This window comes from Epargyreus clarus, unplaced genomic scaffold (assembly GCF_041222505.1).
Source record: "Epargyreus clarus isolate Ecla_fem2 unplaced genomic scaffold, WU_Ecla_fem_2.2 ptg000002l, whole genome shotgun sequence".
In the NCBI taxonomy this organism is placed as follows: Eukaryota; Metazoa; Arthropoda; class Insecta; order Lepidoptera; family Hesperiidae; genus Epargyreus; species Epargyreus clarus.
The window spans coordinates 4,602,699-4,626,252 of NW_027332210.1; the positions used below are offsets into that span (position 1 = coordinate 4,602,699).

Below are 23,554 nucleotides of genomic sequence, written 5' to 3' on the forward strand. Positions count from 1 at the left end.
GCCACGTCTCCGTGCTAAAATGTCCCTAAAATATTTGAAATACTTATTTATTTATTATGTAAATTACGCATTATTAGTTATAATAAATAACTAATAATGCGTGACTTCTCTCTAAAAATGTTTTTTATTTGTCAAGAATTAAAAAAAAATAACTGACGAATCAGCCTTTTGTGGCGTCATTAAATTTCAAGGCGGTGAAGCATTTTATTTATTAAAGGCTACAGTTGCTTCGTCGGGAATCGAATCCCGGGCATAGATAGCCAGGTACCACATAGAGCTATAAGTAACTCAAAAGTGTATGTTTAACACCATTTAATTTTTTTGACGGGTCATAAAAATCTTAATTATATCTACTATTAACTCACTGGTTAGCAGTAGGTAGGTACAATAATTTTAGATAATCAGGGTTGGTTGCATCATGTAACTTTAACATTTACTGAAACCTAACCAGCCGTCAAATCCATGGTTAAAAACATAATTAGTTGCACCATTTTAGTTGAGGTTGAAATTACGTCATAACTAATACTTAACTTTAACTGCTCGATTTCGATCGGTTAAAGTCACTGTATTTGTCAACTTCCCTATCTGTCAATTTCGAATAAAAATTGCGGTGACAGCGACACAAATGACGTTAATGACAAATCCATTGGTGCAATACAGAATTCTTACATTCCATCGCTACCGTCAAAGTTACTGTTATATTTAACTTTAACGCAAACTTTAACCGGGCTTTAGATTGATTTTATTTATAATAATAATAATAATAATATAATTTATTCACCACAATTGCAGTACACAGTACAATTTCTTAAAACTAAATATACTAAAATAAAAATTAAAAAATAAATTTAAGAAAAAAAAAAACAAAAATCACAAAAAAACAAAAGTAATAACAACAAGAAAAACAAAAAAAAAAAATAAAGAAATAAAAACTTGAACAAAAACAAACAAAAGGCAATAACAAAACAAAGGTTATAATTATCTAGTGCTGTTAAAGTACTATGCGCTGCAACAATCGCGAAAGGGTGCAAACTCAGAATTCTGCCATGAGCGGTTAAAAACACCTACCCACAGCTCTGGTTTTCAGTTTGCCCCATGATACGAGGCGGCTCGGACGGCCGCCGCCTGCCCGACACAGTTATCTTACAAATAATTTTTGATGTACCTGTATAATATACATATATTCGAAACTCCACTGGATTACTACTCATTGTTTATATAAATTGGTAAGTACAAATATTTTATAGACACATGTACACTACAAATAATCTTATTATTGAGCCAAGAAATTTTAAGTACTATCTTATTATTCACAGGACGACTGAGAATGGAACATTTCCGTATGACTATAGCCATGCGCTCCGATCATACCCTCCCACTACCCAGTAGCACCGCGCCCGAAATGTGGAAACCAGCATCCATGCCAATGAGCTACAAATTAGAGGTAGGTTATGGTTACTTCAGATTAAGCCCTAACTAGAACTAAGGCAAAGGAATTATAATAGGTATACAATATATGTGTGTGTGGTATAAAATATGTGTACGTGTGCGAGCGTTGTTCAATATGGGATAATAACTCTTTACTATGTTTCCTATTATACCTTAGTTAGTTATTATCTTCTTTTTGTTTTTGTAATAGTAACATTTTTAGTTTATATTTAAAACTCCCTATTGTTTTTAGGTTCCGAAGAGGAGGCGGTATGTTATTCCAACATTTCGTGGCGCTGTACCTGAAGCTGCCCCTGAAGGCAGCTGAGCAGTAGGATGGGTACCACAATTTGTCTGGAGCTGATCTGGTTCTATCGTGTAAATAATCTCTGGCCCACGCCAGCTTATTGAAGAGGTAAAGCGGTTCTTTATTTTTTATAATGCCAAATAGTAACGTGGCGAGATGTAAGTGCCTGCGAAGGTCCATTTTTAGTATGTTGGCTGTATTAATATAGGGAGTAACGTGAGAGCGAGGCGGGATGTTAAAACAAAAACGCGCACAGGCATTCTGTACTCGTTGGATGACTTTCTTTGTACGTGCTAGAAGTCGTGGCCCAATAAGAGTGTCCCCATAATTTAATTTAGACAGAACAAGTGCTTCACAGAGATTAACGCGCAATGTCTCACTAAGATAATCTCTTATACGGTATAATATTTTTAGCCTATAATAACAGTTACGTACCGTGTTCATAATATACTTCTCAAATCTAAGATTTTCATCAATGACGACCCCAAGATCTCGTGCTTCTGTCACTCTTTCTATTTGTTCTCCGTTTAAAGTAATCGTCGGCCTTTTTGCACCAATCTTACGGATCTGTGTTGGTGTTCCCAAAATCAAAAACTTTGTTTTTTTCGGGTTCAATACTAAGGCATTGTGTTTAGACCACAGGGATATATTTTCAAGGTCAGAATTTAATTTGTTTACTGCCGTATCAGTTTCACCTGGTTTGAATGAGATATATAATTGTAAGTCATCTGCATACATGTGAAATTTGCACAATTTTATTTTTTTAATTACATCCGCACTATATAAGATGAAGAGAAGAGGCCCTAAAATAGATCCCTGAGGTACTCCCCGAGTAATGATCTTGGCAGTTGACTGGTTCATTAAACTATTACCATCTTTGCGAAGTTCGACCAACTGCGTTCGGTTTGTGAAATAACTGTCGAACCACTTCACAGTTCTTAAGCTAAAGCCATAAAACGAAAGCTTAGAGAGCAGCAGTGCAATGTTTAGGGTTTCAAACGCGCGCGAGAAGTCTAATAAAGTTAAAATAGAACCCTCTCCTTTGTCCTGGGCAGACAAAATTTCATCCACTACCTCCATTAAAGCCGTGGTTGTGCTATGCTTCTTCCTAAATCCAGACTGCCTAAGAGGTAAAATATTATTCGACTCGAGATAGTTAATTATTTGGGCAGAAGCTATTTTCTCGATAACTTTTGACAGGCAGGGAAGGATGCTGATGGGTCGAAGATCAGAGGGGGCAACTGGGTTATCGATTTTAGGTACTGGCTTCACCAAAGCTCGCTTCCACGCTTCAGGAAAGATACCAGTTTCAAACGACTTGTTTATAAAGCTCGTTATTGTCTTGAGACAGTTGGGGAGTACCAATTTCAACATCTCTAGTGATATTCCGTCACATCCCACTGCATTAGAGCTCAGTGCGTTAAAAACTTTAAGCACATCACATTCTGAAACAGGCCTAAATTGAAACGTATCCAAAGAGTACCCATTAAATTCAAACGACGTAAGTATAACGGACCATAGTCAACAAGTATCTACGTAGATTTCAATATTATTACAACTCAAACACAAAACGATGACCACGATGCATAATCTAATATCTCATGTATACTTGCATATGCACACAAAATGCCACCACAAAAGAAAAAAGTAAAAAAATTGCAAGCGATACGACGAATAAATTTTAAACTAATTTTCCCTAAATTGTTTTAGCCGGAATAGATAAGTTAAGCGACACTAGATAAGACATACAGTAGACTAATTAAAATTTTTACACGTGCACTATGTTTGTTTTAGCAAAATGGCTTAATTACTTATGCGAAATGATTAATTGTTGCATACAATTAAGAAATTACTAATCCACTTTGATATGTATATTAAGGTGTGATAATGCATGTCATAGCCGCACCTAACTATGGTAAAATAGAGGGTTTAGTAGACTTGCTACTTATTAGTAACAAGTCGGTAGTTAGCTTAAAGGCTGACCGTCAATTTTCGACTTTTTTATAATATAGGAGTAGCAGACGAGCATGCAGTCCACCTGATGGTAAGTGACGACTGCCGCCCAGGGACTCCTGTAATAAACCCCAGATAGGATTAGATATTCCTACCTGAGGTCGACCACACGCGCCGCTACTCCTGAGGACTAAGTTGGGACGCCTCGAAAATGTTTGTCTCCCTTATCACACCCTTCAAAACGGAAGACAGTAGCGCCCAACGCCGCTGTTATTAAGGCAGGAATAGGTGTGGCGGTGGTGTCGCCGGAGTTGAACCACAAAGGGTTCTACCACCTTCAAAACCGCCTACTACCGCTTGACCGCTGAGTTGCGTAGGCTACCTTAATAAGAATCGTAATTTGATATGTAGTACCTATGTAGTACCTACCTATGTAGATTTTCAAATGTCGATCTTTGGTAAGCAAGACATGGATAGATTGATTTTTAATAACAGGCGTTCTCGTTTAATTTACTGAGCAGTTGCTTAATCTGTTGTAGCTTGATTGTCCAATTTATTGTTTGAGCGCACATGTTTGGTTTTATTTGAAAATTCTGTCAAGAGTAAATTTTCATACATCATACGCCTTTGTAGATGCATGCGCTACTAAAATAGTCACCGAGACACTTCTGAAAGTCGCGTTAAAGATTATTTTATTCCTAAAGTTACCAGTTGCTCAAGGGATAGTATCCAGTAGATGTAAGTCTTTATATTCCTGATGGACAACTTAGCTGTTTTTCAGAAGCTAGATGCAACAATTAAACGCTACATCCTGCACGTTTGAGCACCGGCAGCTACTTTTAGACGCTCGATACAGTAACTGAACGTGAAAAACGCAATTAAGTATGCAGTCGCTAAAACGAAATACCGTGACCAAACGCAGCAAGTCGCAAAAACGTGATGTAGTATTAACGCAATCGTTGAAACGCAAACCGCTGTTGCTAGAAGTTGCATGTCTGTTACTGCCGAAGTAAAAAGTAAACTGTTGGCTCTGTCATTAATTACACTATATAATTATGGAATTTTATGCGACTTATATTAATTATTATTGATTTTTCATTACATTTACTGCAAGCCCCCAACCGCGTACGAAGTTTTTAAAATTTGCATAGCAAATAATTTTTAAAATTTTTGGGGTTAAATATAGCCTATATATGTACAGTTCTATCTTCTTTGAACGTCTTGTTCTTTCTTTATATTTAAGTCCAGTGCAAAATGGTTCAGTACTTTTGAAGGTCTACTAGGACAAACACAAAGATGGTCAAAAATTTACTAAGATTAATAAAAAAGTTTATGATTATTTTTTACAACGAGTGGTTGCTAATTATTGTGTAGGTTTGATAAGTTTAATGTCAATTATATCTACCTATATAGGTAGGTATGTAAATATAAGTACGCTTACCTACTATTTTCAGGCTATGTGTTAGAATAAGCGTTAATTTAACTCAAAGTAAACATAGTAAACTGGCACAATAAAGCAATAATAGCGAAGTGCTACTTGGCGTGACTCCATTCGTATGGTTTGTTTTATTAAGCCCTATAACGAATAAAGTTTTATTGCAACGAATCTGAAAATTCTCTTTGAATTTTAGGTACCTGACCGCGGCAAAATGGTACAATTTAATTATGAAATTTTTAAAGTGCAATTATGATGAAGTGAAATGATGATAAATACGAAAATCGAAGAATTATTTCCCGATAATTTTATATTACTCGCAAATTAGTGATTATTTTGTGTTAGAAACAATTCCATTTTGAATATGTTTGAAATACACCCGAGCTTTAACCACGTTACACGTCAACGTCATACGCCCGAGTGTCACATTCCCCAACGTCACGCACCCGAGTATCATTAACTAAGCGTTACAAACCAGCATTATACACCCGAAAAACATACCCAAGTGTCATGTCCTGTAACGTCACACACCCGAGCTTTATTTTCCTAAGCGTTACAAAGTGTAATACAACCGAGCGACATACTCGAGTATCAAGACCTGCAACGTCACACACCCGAGTGTCATTCGTTTAAGCATTACAATCCAGCATTACACGCCTGTGTGACGAGTACGTTACACTATGTTAATTCACTTCTAAAATATTTGAGGCTCGAGTGATAAATGTTTACTCATGAAATAACGATAACTTGAAATTTAATACTAGCCTTATAGGTCCGCAGTCTTATATAAACCCTGTTAAACACCTCACAAATAAACAGACAGTTTCATTCTAATAAAAAGGGACATCGAACTATTTGTTAGTGCCCATAACAGTGTAAGTGCCGTTAGTACGCCGGCTGGTGTCAACTTTCGCATAAAATTTAATTAAGTCGAGCGTTCGATGTGTCATAAAATAAACAACATTTAGAAAATACCACCTGTTTTCACACCTATAAGTTCGACTAAGTGCCAGTCGAATTACACTGTGGGTTCTGCATCACTACTTTAATATTTAACACTATATAATATTAAAATAGTAGGTATTTTGAGAGTTTGTTGTCATAGAAGCAATAGAAGTTAAACGCATTGTAAGAATTTAAAGTGTCTGCCTACTGCCTATTAGATATACTAGAAACACCCGAAAATATAGGTTTCTTGTAGGAACCCTCTTTTTTAACTTTTTTTAGGTAAAGTATTTGTTATTATATCGGGCGTTAGACGTTTTATAAAAACTACGAGTGTCTATCGATTAAAATTCTAGAGGTAGAGTCCTGTTAGAGATGGACATACAACGGAGACTTTGTAAGGCGAATATTCAAGGAAGATTATAATTAGTGCCTCTACTTTTGTAAAGCCTGGTTTTTGCACCAGTCACAAAACAGAACATATTAACTAGAATTATATTCGTACGCGCTTATCATAACTTTATTTTATTTGTCATTTTAAAATAATAGATATGTTGAGTACAAAATAACTTGATTTATCGTGATCTTATGTCCAGCTGGGTAACAACGGAAGGCGAGCAGCTAGATACAATATTAAGATCCATTCGCAACACGGCAGTTGCGATACGCTTCACATTAGACCATCAGATCGAACCGCCCTCGGCCGTCTGGCAATTAGCGATCATTTATCTTTACGCCTCTGTCAAAACTGTGTCGTTTCGTCCAAAACATTTTAAAATACGCCATAATTAGGGACCACGTGATTAATTTGACCACTCGAGCTTTTGTACGTCAAATTCGGGTTCTTTGAGGTGTGAATTAGGCGATTTCTCTCGTTGATAAAGGTTGACGTAGGAAACTGTGCCTTTGTGCTAATTATGCATGGTTATCTGGTAAATTTATTTAATTACACGATCGGGCTGACGGGACGGTCAGATGTTTGGAGTCCCTTGATTGATGAGGCTCGTTTTTTATGTGATTTCATTACATGCACGTCTCTATAGTCCTTTTAGTAGCGTACTTTGATCGACCTTTGATATGATCGAATACTTTGCCTCGATTATATTGTAATTCTAGAATTAATTAATCTCTGTTCAGGGACCTCCTAGGTGTGGATCTCCTTGGTGAATCTAGTGTCTGGATGGGATTTTTGTTCGCTTTAACAATGTAAGTTTTTATTGAATGTGTGAAATTTTTCGCGTTTTGACAACTCTTATCCTTATAGCGCTGGTATAATGAAAATTTTAGAATAAGTTGAAAGATGTACTCACAGGACTGCATTTGTTTTGTACCCAATAGGTCTGTGGATGTACTAGTAAAATAGAGGACCCAATTAGAGACAGTAAAGACAATTGCATTGCAACTGTAAGGGTATTTTTGAATTAGAAGACTTGAGTTCGACATCTGCCGCGCGACAACAGAAACATTGTACCTAATACTGCACACGGACAGTTGTGTTTTAATTTAGGTATAGTCCGCGTAAAACAACTAGTCCGCTCTGAAATAGAAATGAATCGCGTCGCCATAGCAAATTGTATGACTACACCTGTTCGCAACAACTTCTGAGTGAACTAGCAGTTTGGCGCGGACTATATCTATATAAAATTCGTGGCACGTGGTGATCGCAATGCTGTCGTCCTGCAAACGGCCAAGCAACGGATCGTTTCCGTATGTTCTCATGTTGATCTTTCATACGAGAAAACTTAACCGCCTTTGTGTATGATCTAATTTGGAAGTGGAAAGTGAATTATTGGGATTGGTAAAATCGTGCTTGGATAGAAGTTATCACTTATTTTGCTGCTTTACTGCATATTAAAACCATTTGTAATAATTGCAACTATATTGTAATTTGCACCTATAATAGGTACTTAAGAAATGATAAACAGATAGGTTGGTACTTGTACAACTTCAATCACATATATCAACTGAATCGTAAAGCTACTTTATATTTAGTTTAATAACATGTCATACTCAGCATATTTTAAACTCCTAGCTGTTTAACTTAGATCAGTAAAATATATAGATTGGTCAATCCTAACAAGAAAGTGAAACCAGTTTTGAGAATTGAAATTATTGCGTAAATAAAGTGTTGCCACGTCTCCGTTCTGATATGTCCGTGCTTGAAGCTTATTTATTTATTACGTAAATTACGTAGTGTTAGTTATTTATACGTTAATTTCCTCTAAAAATGGTTTTTAATTGTCAAGAATTCAAAAAATAAATGATAAAACCGTCCTTTTGCGGCTTCATTCAATTTCAAGGCGGTGAAGTATCTTTCTATTTTACTTATTAAAGCTGTTTAAGTACAACAGCGAACTCAAGTATTAAACCTGTGTTTTACTCGTTCACTGGTCGGAACAGAGGACTCCCACTTAGGCGATTCCTTACAATAGGAGTTGGAGCCAATTGTGTAAAGGCAAGGGAAATTATGGGTTTGCTCCAAACTCATTGTTATGGGGCAATTTGGGCAACCCCTTCGCCGCCTGCATACTGATGTCCAGTAATTCTCGTAATGACCGACTTTAGATTCTCTTTCTTGATTAAGTTCAAAGAAAGAATCTAATTAGAGAAATGTAGATTTGGGTATGAATGTATTTGGGAAGTAATAATGATTTTAGTTCTTTTAATAGTTATTTTAACTGATGCTATAGGTACCCACCGCTACATAAATTAGTTTATGTTTGCTTCATGACTGTAGTATTTATAGTTTTTTGTATAATATTAGAGTTACCTGATATAAAATGGTTACTGCCACCCATGGACATCTATAATCAACTCTAGATAAGATTAGATTGCTACTTGAGGTCGATTGCAGATGCGCCGCTACGCCTGAGGACTAAGCTGGAACGCCTCGAAAAAGTATGTCTCCCTTACCACACCCTTCAAACCAGAACACAGCAGCGTCTAATAGGTACTGCTGTTAATAGGCAGAAATAGGTGTGGCGGTGGTGCCGCAGGAGTCGAACCACAAAGGGTTCTACCACCTTCAAAGTATTTTGATCTTCTAAATCTATATAACTCAAAGGTGTCTGACTGACATAGTGATTTATCAACGCACAATCCAATCCACTGGACGGATTGGGCTGAAATTTGGGATGCAGGTAGATGTTATGACGTAGGCATCCGCTAAGAAAGGATTTTGATCAATTCTACCCACAAGGGGATAAAATGGGGGATGAAAATATTACTTCGTAACGCGAGCGAAGCCGCGGGCAAAAGCTCGTGTTTTAATAAATCTGTAATTAGGTAATACCATTCGAAAAATAATTGATTTTCTCCGTAAAGCCTATAGCAAAAGTTCATTTGAAATTTTACAGTCAGGTACATACATACATTACTAGGTACATACATTAAATAACCGAGCACTAATTAGAGAATGCTTTATTTTAAATTAGTTGCAGTGACTTAATTTTCTAGTAATTAACTTCTTTCCGTAAATAATTTTCTGTATTTGTTTGCATTATTTCCTTTAAATGGTATGAAATTTGGTTTTATGTTTTCCTTACACATAACAACAGTAAATATAAAAGTTTCGCTGTTATACTTAAATAGAAATACCTGTCTATCTGCACAAAGTCCTGCAGAATAGCAATTACCAGGTACAATATAGTCTTAAATTTAATATTCTCGTATACACATGAAAGTTTACATAATTATGTTTGAAAGACATATATTTTGAAGGTGGTAGAACCCTTTGTGGTTCGACTCCGGCGGCACCACCGCCACACCTATTTCTACCTAATAACAGCAGTGTTAGGCGCTGCTGTGTTCCGGTTTGAAGGGTGTGGTAAGGGAGACAGACTTTTCCGAGGCGTTCCAGCTTAGTCCTCAGGGGTAGCGGCGCATCTGTGGCCGACCTCAGGTAGGAATATCTAATCCTATCTCAGGTTGATTACAGATGTCCATGGGCGGCAGGAGCCACTTACCATCAGGTGGACTGCATGCTCGTCTTCTACTCCTATATTATAAAAAAAATATATATATATTTAATTCAAATCTTTTCTGTTAGTGTATTTGGGTACATAAATCTGCTGAAGCTTTAAGGCCACTAGTATAAACAGCGACTAGACAATTCGGAAAAGAGATGCCATGGACCCAGACATAGCAGAGAAATATAAATCACGTAAATGCTTGACCGGGGATTAAACCTGGAATCCAGCGCGTATCACTGCGTTATTCTACCTGATCAATGTGTTACGTGGTCGTTAGGAAAGAGTTGATTTTACAAATGTTTCCGTTTTATATCTAGATGTAGAGACCCAAAAAAAGAAAATCCTGTGTTTTTCAAAGTGTGGATTGCAAAATTTGTATAAAGGGGTGGCCAATCCAAAGAGAAAGAGAAAAAAAAGCCACAGGTATAAAGTTCAAAAAGAAATATTAATTAAAGGCGTACCCATAGCAACAAAATTTACTTATTAGTGTCAAATGTATATGTTTCAGATGTCATCCTACTTAATTATGTATTTAATCAACATCTACTTAATTTAAAAAAATTAAAGAAGATTGCAAAGCACTGCTATTTATTTATTTATTTATTTATTTGGTTTACCAACAATTGTTACATTCTTACAATAACTTCTTACAACATAACCTATAATATAGCTAAATGCACAATCACTTATAGGTAAACACTGCATGCAATGAACATAATATCTAAGTAACAGAGGCGCTTGACTTAAAACAATGTTTTACTAATTTAATAACTATATTAATGTAGGTAATTCTGATTTTAATAGTAATGTGGAATTTAATTTGGGATTTTCTTGAGCAAATGATGTCGAAACTGGTGAAGCTTGAGTGAGAATAAATCAATTTGTCCATCAATGGACCAATCATTAAAGGTTTTACTTAAACGAGGTATTGGAGAATGCTACCTAAGACTGTTAATCTTAGCGGCGGAACAAAAAGTGAATTAATATAATATATATAATTAATAATATAATATAATAGCTATAAGGATTATACAGGACTAAGACAACTAGTTATTAGTAGCGATGAGGCCAATTTATTATAAACGCATTTGGTGTTATTATCTAACACCTGAATATATGACAAATTAGTCGTATAACATTTGAATTAATTATTTGAATTGAAAGAATTACAAAGAGGTTAGGGTGGTTTCAAATTAGACGACTTTAGTCGGACAGCAGGACGGTTGTGTTTTTTGTACAAAATCGTGGTACCTATGTCGCAATAGCAATGCTACCGTCCTGCTAAGGGACAAGGATAAGGATTACTATCCATGTTTTTATATAACACTAGCTGACCCGGCAAACTTTGTACTGCCTCAAAATCTATTTATCAAATATATTTCATATAAAATATAGCCTATGTTACCTACTCGTGGATAACGTAGCTAATGGTGAAAGAATTTTTAAAATCGGTCCAGTTTTTTTGAGCCTATTCATTACAACGAACCAAGCAAACAAAGATTTTCTCTTTATAATATTATTGTAGATTGTCCATCTGATGGTAAGTGGTCACTGCCGCCCATGATACCCAGCTCTAATATACAGACCAGTACCTACGAGTACCTATGTCTTTAGGTGGTTACAAATGTCCTAAATGCATGATTAATAAAAACGCCGAGATGCTTCAAAGAAAATGTGGTGATGGTACCTCCTCGGTCTACCCCTACTGGCTCCATCATCTTTCATACCGCGTGCAGTCCGATAATCGCATAGGTGTCGTGTGGCAACAATCCGACTGAAGTCGTCTAATTTGAAAGTACCCTTATTTATCGTTTATTTTTTAAGATTGTACGATCCAAGTTTACTTGCAGCTGTTGATATTTAGTAAGCCTATTACGCATCATTTAGCCCTTATAAGTCTAATGCAGAACATAGATCTCCTATAAAAAGGTATTAAAGTCACAGTATTTTAACTACTTTGTGTAAATTGATTAAGTAGGTAGATGCCTAAGTGTTTTTTAATATAGAAGTAGCTAACGATCATGATATTCATGATCGTAATCAATGTAATCAACCCCAGATAATATTAAAGTCCTACCTTAGTTGCTACCTCTGAAAACCAAGTTGGAAAGTCTTATTTAAGTCTACCTATGTCCTATACCATTCAACCCAGAATATAGCACTTACACTGCTGTTATAAGGCAAAAAAGATGTTTGAATGTGGTAGAACTCTTTGTGGTTCGACTCCGGCGGCACCACCGCCACATCTATTTCAGGCTGATAACAGCAGTGTTAAGCGCTGCTGTGTTCTGGTTTGAAGGGTGTGGTAAGGGAGACATACTTTTCCGAGGCGTTCCAGCTTAGTCCTCAGGGGTAGCGGCGCACATGTAGCCGATCTCAGGTAGGAATCTATTTTATTCTATCGGGGGTTGATTACAGATGTCCATGGGCGGCAGTTACTATCAGTTGAACTGTATGCTCGTCTGCTACTCCTGTATTATTTAAAAAAAAGATGTGGTGGTGATGCCTCCTGTGCCCAGTAAAGACACAGTTCTAGAGATACCTACCTAACTAAATTTTACAAACTTAAAAAATCGCTGTAAGTAATTAATTTTTTCAAACATAAAGATATTGATTCTAAAAATGTAAGTAACTTTAGAATCAAAATCTATTTATCTTTTCCTTCCCGCTAAACTTTCAATCTCCTTTAACATATTCGCAAGCGAATAAGCTTTTTCAAGTAAACATGCAAAACCAAAACCGTTCAATTTGGACAACCGTTTAATTATATCAACACTTCCCAAAGCCTCGTTGTGACCGCTCGACCACTCGCCACTTCAAACGATACTCGACCAAGTAATCGCTATTAAACCGCCTTGTCAATTTATATTGTCTCGTAAGTAATTCCACATTCCCAACTCGATTGTAAGGCGTCATAATGACAGGAGGATGACGTATGGATTTGTCGCTTACGGCGTTTGGAGGCGCGCGCCGGCGGCCACATCAAAGAGGTGGGCTCCTTTGATGTTGCCGCGCTGCCGCTCTCAGTGATGTAGCGGTTGAGAGGGTTATCGATTAAGATTGGTGGTTCGTAATTTTATATTGCTACTTTCGCATTTTGGATTGTAAATTGTGTTAAATTTTGAGGTAGTTGCTGTTAGCTGTGGATTTGATTTAAGCTTATTTTAACGGTGTATATTTTTAAAGTAGTACCTAGTACCTAGGTGCCTATTAACTCCGGAATAGGGCTACGGTATCCCCTGCCTTTCGTAAGAGGCGACTAAAAGGGGGCTTCCAGGGTTGCGGGCGGCAAAAGTGGGAGCTCGAACCGTCCGGCAACGCGCTAAGAGGACTCCGGTTGCGTTCCTTTGGAGATCCCGGAGTTCTCTACGCAGCGCCGAGGACGCCCACCGGGGGGTTTTAGTGCGGTAAGAATCCCACATAACCCTGCTTCGCTCTCACAGCACCGGGTACCTTTTGAAGGTTTCCCCCTCGTAAAAAAAGGTGCCTAGGTACCAAGTTAAAAAAAGAGGACCTTTTTAAATAATTGTAAATAATGTAAAATATCTAATAAATACCTATAGGTTGCGACGATTATCGGATATCTTAATGTAAATTTCACACTGAACAAACATTATTTTCTCTTCTTATGTAATTTCACAAAATATAAACACTAAATTAATTATTGTTTTGAAATATAAATGTCACGCGAAGGTAGACATGAGCTATCGACGTTTATTGTCTATATTTTTTTAGATAAATCTGTAAAAGTTTCATTATATTATAGTTATAACTTTAATTTCGATGAATTTAACTAGCGTACCTCTAGAGGAAGTTGTTGTGGATTTTTATTCACAATAAAGTTCTTCAGTAGCTACCAAAAATAGTTGACGACCAAATGAAAAAAAGGTAGGTACATTAACTGTCTTTGCCTATATGTGTACAGTATTTTTGCATTTTATCCTCAAAAACAAAATCGATATCGATAATCTCGCAGCTCGTCACCAGGCGGCAATAAAACGAATGGAGCACGTATTTTGACGTACAGCGGCGCTTCTGGTCTCGCATCTCTTTCCCACCAATCGCTCCATCCCGCTCCCACATACTAAGGTGTCTGGGAGGCTATTATAGTGTTATAGCTCGCCCGCTTCGCTATAAATTATGGTGCAATGGTACCTATTCTTTTGGTTAAGCCTCGGTTAGGCTAAACCGATCTGACAGATTCATTTTCTTAGCCACTCAGTTGATTTCATAACTGCCTACGCGCTTTCTAGGTGGTTTTAATGAATGACATAGAACTTAACAATCTCAAAGCATAATATAGGTACGTAATAATTAATGTTCAAGGTGGTAGAACTTCCTAGTTCGACTCCGGTGGCACCAAAGCTACGCTTGTTTCTACCTTATGTCAGCAATGTTAACCGCTTTTGTGTTCTGGTTTGAAGGGTGAGCGAGATAGATTAGTCATCAGTACCCTTACCTACCAGGAGGTTTTACGTTTCGACAAATATGACTGTTTTGGTATTTGTTTACGTATGGGCCAATACGATTTTCTAGTTCTGACACAATCCGCTAGGGGCGCTGATTGGAATTTGTATGGGCAAATACGTAAACAAATACCAAAACAGTCATATTTGTCGAAACGTAAAAACTCCTGATAAGGGTACAGGGGCCAAGCATCTCTGTTCCTATTTATATGAATAAAACATGGTACAAATAGTGATGATCGCTCTTCATCATCGGAATCCATATATAGAGTTAATTGTGTAAACAAAGATTTCATGATATAAGGTAGGTACCTACATTAAAAAAATCATATTCAAAATGGTAGTAATAATTAACCAACCTACAAAATTATATTTTAGGGTTCCGTACCCAAAGGGTAAAACGGAACCCTATTATTTAGCCTCCGCTGCCTGTCTGTCCGGTACAGTAAAAGTATCATTTGACAATTTTAACAGAGTATTTCACAGAGTAAACAAATATTAAAAATAAAAAAAAAATCTTGAAAATAGATGGGGGTCACCATAGAAGAAACCGCTATCTTTTTTCGCGTTGTCCGTTTTACCTTTGAACCGTAGTAGGTAGACATTTTAAATTTTCATAATACATCTACTATTATGACTGCTGTGATAACAGATTTTGAAGGTGGAAGAACCCTTTGTGGTTCGACTCTGGCGGCACCACCGCCACACCTATTTCTACCTAATAACAACAGTGTTAGGCGCTGCTGCGTTTTGTTTTGAAGGGTGTGGTAAAGGAGACAGACTTTTCCGAGGCGTTCCAGCTTAGTCCTCAGGGGTAGCAGCGCAGCTGTGGCCGACCTCAGGTAGGAATATCTAATCCTATGTGGGGTTGATTACAGATGTCCATGGGCGGAAGTAGTCCCACTTACCATCAGGTGGACTGCATGCTCGTCTGCTACTCTTATAATATAAAAAAAAAGTGTGTGTGTGTCAGCTACGACGCACGATTGGAGTTTACTCCTTACGAATGATATGAACGCATCTGCTAAAATGATAAGAGAAACAAACATATATCTGTAATTATTCGGATTATTTATATTACTTCAATAATGCGTATTACATAAAGTATATTACAAAATAATATAAAATAGCGCCATCTAGTGGCAAGTTTTATAAATTGTAAGTTTGCAAGTTTATCAATCTATGTATTTTGGTTCCAAATATTATAATGGTAACTTAATATAATTGTTTATATTAAAGTAAATTTTAATATAATATAATTATTTATATTTAAAACAATGTTAAACGTTTTATAACTTAAAACTTAATAATTATAATTTCTTTGCCATCTATAAAATATCCTTGTTGCAATTTACGGATGAAATTTATATGAGACTCAATAAACATGTTATTATATATAATTTGGATTGTTTCTGAATGTTTTATAATTCTAGAATTCATTTAAAACGTATTGCTAATTTTATATAACTTATTTTGAACATAATTCATTAGCAATAATTCTGTAATAAATATTAAATAATACTGTTTTGATTTTGCCCGTTTATCGTTGATAGATGGTGCTGATCAATAATGCATCCATTTTTATAAGTTAAATTAATATATCAGTAACTTACAAAAGCCTCTTTATGTTAAAAACTTATTTTGCTAATATTATATCTTATTCAATTGCTTACTGATTTTATATGTTACTCTTCTTTAAAAACGTTCATAAAAGATTGTTAATCATATTATGGCGCCAATGTTCATATTTTTCACAGTGTTTATAAATGATCAAACCTATAACTTAATTTATGCAAAAATGTAAACAAATTAGTTAATGACGTTTTAATGTTTTATATATTGCTAATTATTTTTATTGTAATAATTACTTTCATTTGGGATCTGAACTTACTGTATTTTAAATTAATAAAAGCACTTTTGATTCATATTTTGGTTACCGTTACGCCTCAACTTTTCGTGTTACACTTGATTTTACTCCTCATAAAATTTCCGTACCGGGCCTTATAACTCAAATCGTTTCTTAAGGAGTAAACTCCAAAAAACAAAATACGGAACCCCCTTTGTGCAAGTTTAACTCACACTTGGCCAATTATTATTGTTATTGTAATATCTGTGGGGGATTGGTGCTAATTTTTGCTATTAACCATCGACCTCTACAGGTTATTAAAGTTATTAACAAGTTAATAACTTGTAATATCTAAGTATTGGCCTTTTATTAACGAAAATAACTGACTAATGATTGCCTTAGTTTTCTAGGTAATGCAAGGCGATTATTAGTGTAATAGAAATTAGAGTAACTGAGTAATTTGATATTGAATGACGACCCGCGTGGCGGAGCGGCCACCATACCGGTCTGACGCGCAAGGGGTCCTGGGTTCGATCCTCGGCCAGACAGATATCTAAATGATGAATTTAGATATCTGTTTCTGGGTCTGGGTGTTTGTGTATTTGTCTATCAGTGTGTCCATATTGTGTATTAGTGTCCCACTGCTGGGAACGGGTCTCCTCTCATAATGCCAGGCCTATTCCCAGGTCATTAGGCCATAGTCCACCGCGCTGGCCAAGTGCGTATTGGTAGACTTCACATACCTTTGAGATTCTTTTTTTTTTATAAATCTCTCAGGTATGCAGGTTTCGTCACGTAGTTTTCCTTCACCCTTTAGCAAGTGATAATTAATTTCTAATACGCAAATAACTATGAAAAATCAGAGGTGCGTGCTTGGGATTCGAACCTCGGACCCCTCGATCGAAAGGCCGAGTTTCTTACCCACTAGGCTATCACTGCTTACTTCCCTGTTTTTTAAAATTTAAAAAATAGCAAACGCGCATGCAGTTTACCTGATGGTAAGTGATTATTGTCGCCCATGGACATCTGTAACTAACTCCCCATAGAAAAGAGCTTTTACCTGAAGCCGATCCTAGTTTCATTGGCACTCCCGAGGACTATGGTCGCCTTTGTTTTTATAATATAGGAGTAGCAGAGGAGCATGCAGTCCACCTGATGGTAAGTGGCTACTGCCGCCCATGGACCTCTGTAATCAACCCCAGATAGAATTAGATATTCCTACCACAGGTGCGCCGCTACCCCTGAGGACTAAGCTGGGACGCCTCGGAAAAGTATCTCTCCTTTACCACACCCTTCAAAACAAAACGCAGCAGCGCTTAACACTGCTGTTATTAGGCAGAAATAGGTGTGGCGGTGGTGCCGCCGGACTCGAACCACAAAGCGTTCTACCACCTTTAAACGCCTGACATCTAAATCTGTCTTTATGGCAAACAAAGCAGCCTATTTCAAATCTTTTATCAATTTTGACGTGTGTGGTGTCGCGTCGATGTAGGCACACATTGCCCAACCAAGGCTTAAGAGGCTCAAATTGACGGATTGAAGTATCCTATCCGAGTTGTTTACTCAAAAACTTAGATCGGAAAAAAGCGGGTCAATAAAACAACGGAAGGCTCTTTGTCGGCGCGTTGGGGTCATAAAAATGACCATTAGGTGTTCTATTAACGCCTATTTCGACATAATTAGGATCAATTCACTACTACGAAGAGTTATATAATTGTTTATATTTTATATGAGGTAAATTTTAATGCCTTTTAATGGAGTACGGTCGGAGTAGGGCCTATGATGTGGGATATTGAATTCATTAGTTTTAATTGATGAGCCTGTTCTAAATTATTTTATATGAGTACCTACTGCTACTTTTGGATACTAATAGATTTTTATATGATAGTGTTTTGGAATTAGGTATTTTTAAGTAGGTATCAAAAGACTGTCCTACAACAATAATATTACAATGGATGAAAAATTATAATTACAAAGAATAAATTTTTATGTGGCCGCGAGTCAATATAAGAGAGGAGTAAGAGGTGTTCTACTGTTCCATAGTGATGCTCTACGAATATGTTAGAATCTATCAATAAGGTATTTTGTATACTCATTATGTACCTCACTTGACTTCATACTGAGAATTGACTTCATATTATTTTCGTATAGGGCATACATTACGAAAAATAGGTACCTACATAAAAAATGCTAATTACAACTACCTAATCAAAGTCTTTAACCAAAAATAATATCTTCATATAATACTACTTAATTCATTGAATATGTAAAAATCTAGAGTTAGAGTTTATGAGGTAGAGTTTGAAAGTTAAATAGGCGATAAGTTTCAAAATCGGTAGGTATTCGTACCTAAATCTGTATTATATATATTTAAGATCATTAATCATTACTGATCAAATACGAAATAAGCTCAATTTTTGATACATTTAGATTTAAATCTGAGCTGGACAAATTATAAATGTATCTAGTGGATAGGTAGGTAATTAGACTAGATCCTTGTCCTAGATTTTTTGTTTGACTGTGGAGACACCATTAAATGTTACGTTACATATAAATATTACTACTATTATTGTTATAATTAAAACGCGTCTTAGCGTTTAATAAGGTCTAAGTACCTACTTATCGTGGAGTCTAATATATTTTTTTTATAATATGGGAGTAGCAGACGAGCATACAGTCCACCTGACGGTAAGTGGCTATTGCCGCCCATGGACATCTGTAATCAACCCCAGATAGGATTGGATATCCCTACCTGAAGTCGGCCACAGATGCGCTGCTACCCCTGACGACTAAAGTTCATACCGGAACACAGCAGTGCTTAACACTGCTGTTAGGAGGTAGAAATAATTTCAAATATCTGAATTTTCAGGTACAGAAAAATTGTTAGTGTAGTAACCTTTAAGCTTAAGTTAAGTAAATTTAGTTAAAATCACGTTCACCGGCCACCATAACTTTAAAAATCCCGACCTTATCCTGTAGTAGTAATAACAAACATCAATGTAGGTACCAGGGCCACATCAAATGTAAAGATAATTTATTACGCGCTCTGTCCTGCCTATCGTGGAGTCTAATTTCCAATATCTGACTTTTCAGGCACCGAAAATAATTGATGTAACCTTTAAACTTAAGTTAAGTTAAATTAGTTAAAATCACGTTCACCAGGCCACCATAACTTCAAAAATCCCGACCTTATCCTGTAGTCGTAATAACAAACATCAATGTAGGTACCAGGGCCACATCAAATGTTAAGATAATTTATTACGCGCTCTGTCCTGCCTATCGTGGAGTCTAATTTCCAATATCTGACTTTTCAGGCATCGAAAATAATTAATGTAACCTTTAAACTTAAGTTAAGTTAAATTAGTTAAAATCACGTTCACCAGGCCACCATAACTTCAAAAATCCCGACCTTATCCTGTAGTAGTAATAACAAACATCAATGTAGGTACCAGGGCCACATCAAATGTAAAGATAATTTATTACGCGCTCTGTCCTGTTTTACCCGTACAATTAATTTCAAACGGAATATCATAATCATAACCTCGGATAGGTTTACTTTGAAGTGAACTTGTTTGTTATCTGCTCCTGATGGACAGATAGCTTTAGCGAACTGGGTGTTTATAGTTTAGGTGTCGGTTGCAACACTCGCATCCTCGCAGGTAGGTATTTAGAAATCTAATGTATCAAAAATCAATTTACTTTTCAGTTCATTTCAATACGATCGTCCAACTATAGTTGGTCTTATGACCGTACATTTCATATTATACTTTTATTATATGATATTTTTGTGTTTTCTGGTATACAATGAGTGTTAAATTAAAAAGTTTTTTAAGAATAAGAATAACCTTGTTCATAAAAAATCACTTACAAAACTTTGTAATACAAAAACTTAATTAAAACTAAGTACAAGTAAGTAAACTGTTGCAACTAGTGCCTACTCTAGGTTAGACCTGATGAAGTAAGTTGTATAAATATGGGTGATATTAGTTGATGTTTATGTACAAATATTTTGTTTCAGAATTTGTATGCACCTATACCTAAATAAAGAAACACGTGGCGCATTCGTGAAAATCAAGGATCTGCAACGCCAGGAGTCCGGGTTCAATCTCGGTTCACACAGACATCTAAATGATGAATGTAGATACTTAGGTAACCGTCTTAATGTGTGCCCTTGGCATCCACAACACAAGAAAGGAGTAGGAGTTTAGAACTAATAGGCCAGGGCGTAGTATTAATTATGTTACTAGCACCTGAACTATAATAGTTCAAAACACTAATAAAGGTGACGTTCCACAGATATTGGCTGCATAACTTTTACGAGCTCTGAAACCGTGATGGTTTAATCTCTTTGAAACGTTTAAACATCCTTTCAGAGCAGTAAACTAAATACTAGATACTGATATTGTAAACTTCAACTTTGTCGTTGTTTATAGGTCATGATGAGTATGATAGAATGGTAGGTATTTGGGTTTCATGTCCCTGTAGTTCCGGGACTAGAATAGGGCTACGGTATCCCCTGCCTGTCGTAGGAGGCGACTAAAAGGGGGCTTCTGGGGTTGCGGGCGGCAAGAGTGGGAGCTCGAACCGTCCAGCAAGCGACCCCGGGAAGGACGGCGGTATGTGTGGTCGCATACCGTCGTAAACACTACATGGTGTGGGAGGAGCGAAAACTGCACCCCCAAGGTAGAGCCCGTTGGGCATCGCGCTCGGAGGACTCCGGTTGTGTTCCATCGGAGATCCCGGAGTTCTCCACCAAGCGCCGAGGACGGCCACCGGGGGGGTTTTAATGCGGTAAAAATCCCACATAACCCAGCGTCGCTCCCACGTCGTCGGGTTTTGAAGGTTTCCCCCTCGTAAACAAAAAAAAAAGGTATTTGGGTTTCTATATTTATGCTTTGAAGACATGGAGTTACTTTGGGAACAACAGTAAAATTAGGTCTTATTTTTGGTGAAGAAGCAATACAGACACACACGATAAAGTAGCAGTGTCAAATATATTGTGTGGGATATTTATCCAATAAAACCCCCTCGGGAACTGTACTTTGCGCTACATAGAGGATTTTCGGACACGACAGATTGCGGCTAGCTATACATTCGTCCATTTCGGAGTAAGTAATTGGCTGTTCAAGCTCCTTTTCTTGTCGTTCGAATCTACCCTCGAAACATAAGAATAACTACGCTAGAAATAGGTGTGGTGGTTTTACCTCCCTGATCGAAAAATACTAGTCCTACCATCTTTGATGCCTCCGGAGTCGAACCACAAACATTCTACCACCTTCAACTACAAGTGACATGATTCCTCTAATGTAAGTTACTACTTAACATCAGATCACATGTTAAATAGATCCGAATAATTTTATTATCGGCTTATTAACCAACCAAGTTAAAACGACACTTACTTAAACTTAATCATAAGCAAATAAGAGTTATATTGTACTTGATAGCAGTATTTTAAAGTTGTGGAACAAATCTGTCTCTTGATGGACACGTGTCCTACCGGACAAAAGGATTGTGGCTCATTAGTAGGGTTACCATCGTCCTGTGAGAGCTGGGACATTTGAGGCTTTCGCGCAGTTATTAGTTAATGCCCCTTTCAAATCAGTATAGTATTTTCTAGTGTCATGCCTATAAACAGATTTTAAACTGGATTTTTAGATTTTTTTATCTATTACAGGGGTTGTTTTGTTATCATACAGTGAAAATATCGGTACTTTTGAAACTACAGACAGATACTACAAGTTTATTTATACGTAGATAAAAATAATAGTAGGCATTGGATGGAAGATTGCTAGAACAAAAAAAATCGTGTTTAATTTTGTTAACTGTACCCTTACCATGAGTTTTTACGTTTTGACAACTATGACTGTTTTGGTATTTGTTTACGTATTTGCCCATACACATTCCAATCAGCGCCCCTAGCGGATTGTATCAGAACTATAGTGTCAGTTACGTTACATTAAATGTCTAAATTGACAAAATGGTGCTTTATGTTTTGTCTCTCTTTTTTGCGAACATGTGAGGCAGACTAAAAGACTTGAGCACTTACTTATTGTTACGTTTACTCAGTCTACTAAAGCAAACGGAATAAAATAATGGATTGAGTAAACGTAACGTAAAATTGTGGGATGTTTTGAAAACTCATGGTAAGGGTACTGTATCGACTTTGAAGGTGGTAGAAAGGGTCTCTACTCCAAAGCCTCTACCTATTTCCTATGTTCCTACAGAACTGTTAAGCGCTGCTGTATTCTGGTTTGTGGGGGTGTGATAAGGTATAGGTATTTGCACGGCGCATTAGAACTCAGTTGTCGAGGACAACATCAATTGTGGCCGAACGTATACAGGACTTTAATTATCTCTGGGGAGGAATTAAAGTCCTGTATAAGTCTCAGGTCTTTAATTCAATTACATGTGTCCTTGAACGGCATTGATTACCTTCAGAAGGCGGATTGCACATTCATATTCTACTTCTATATTATAAAAAATGTTTGCTTTTCAATTTCTCCTCTTCCTCTTTTTTGTGGCTCTTTCAGCTGCGTCCCTGCTTAATCTTGGCAATCCTACTCATAAGTGTTTATCTTACGAATCAATTGATACGCAGACTTATCGCGCCGAAAGCTAATACGACAAGGTACTTGGAAGATTAAATACATGTCGAGCTTGAATATGGGAACTCAGAGTTATAATTATTATAGAGTCCGTGTATACCGCCAACACGTCGTTACGAATCGTATGGAATTGTGCTTCAGCTGTTTATAAAGCTTAGTTGTGAAAAGGAATGTAATGTTCGTTTTCACAGAACATTATTAGTTAAAAAATAAAATGAAATTAGCTAACCCACTAAACCCGCACTTCAATTATCATAATTATGTTACGAACTTTTTTCCTGTCACGCGGGTACATGTCTGCGTGTTTGTCTTATTCGTTAATTAACTTGATGCAGTTTCTTCGTAAATCACGTACATTCGGTATAAATGACAGAAAAAGTATTTTTGAAACGATAGGATGCAAGTGGCATGCATGCGGATCGATTCTTCACATAGACACAAACCTGCGTGACATGAAACAGGCCCCTACATCCCGTACCGTGCATAGCGATGATGTTTTTTATTTGTTTATTTATTAAATAATATTCACTAACATTGCAGGAAAGCCTGATTCGTTAATAAATGTAGTCAATTTGTTACTATTCATATAATATTATGA

The 23,554-nt window shown here is 36.6% G+C and overlaps 1 long non-coding RNA gene across 1 annotated transcript; it reads left to right on the top strand.

Annotated features, from left to right (window-relative positions):
* The first annotated feature begins 926 nt into the window (after positions 1–926).
* On the top strand, positions 927–3,231 carry LOC140746396 (uncharacterized). Its single transcript, XR_012102766.1, has 3 exons — positions 927–1,226; positions 1,317–1,444; positions 1,682–3,231. It is a non-coding gene; the product is annotated as an uncharacterized LOC140746396 (long non-coding RNA).
* The last annotated feature ends 20,323 nt before the right edge of the window (positions 3,232–23,554 follow it).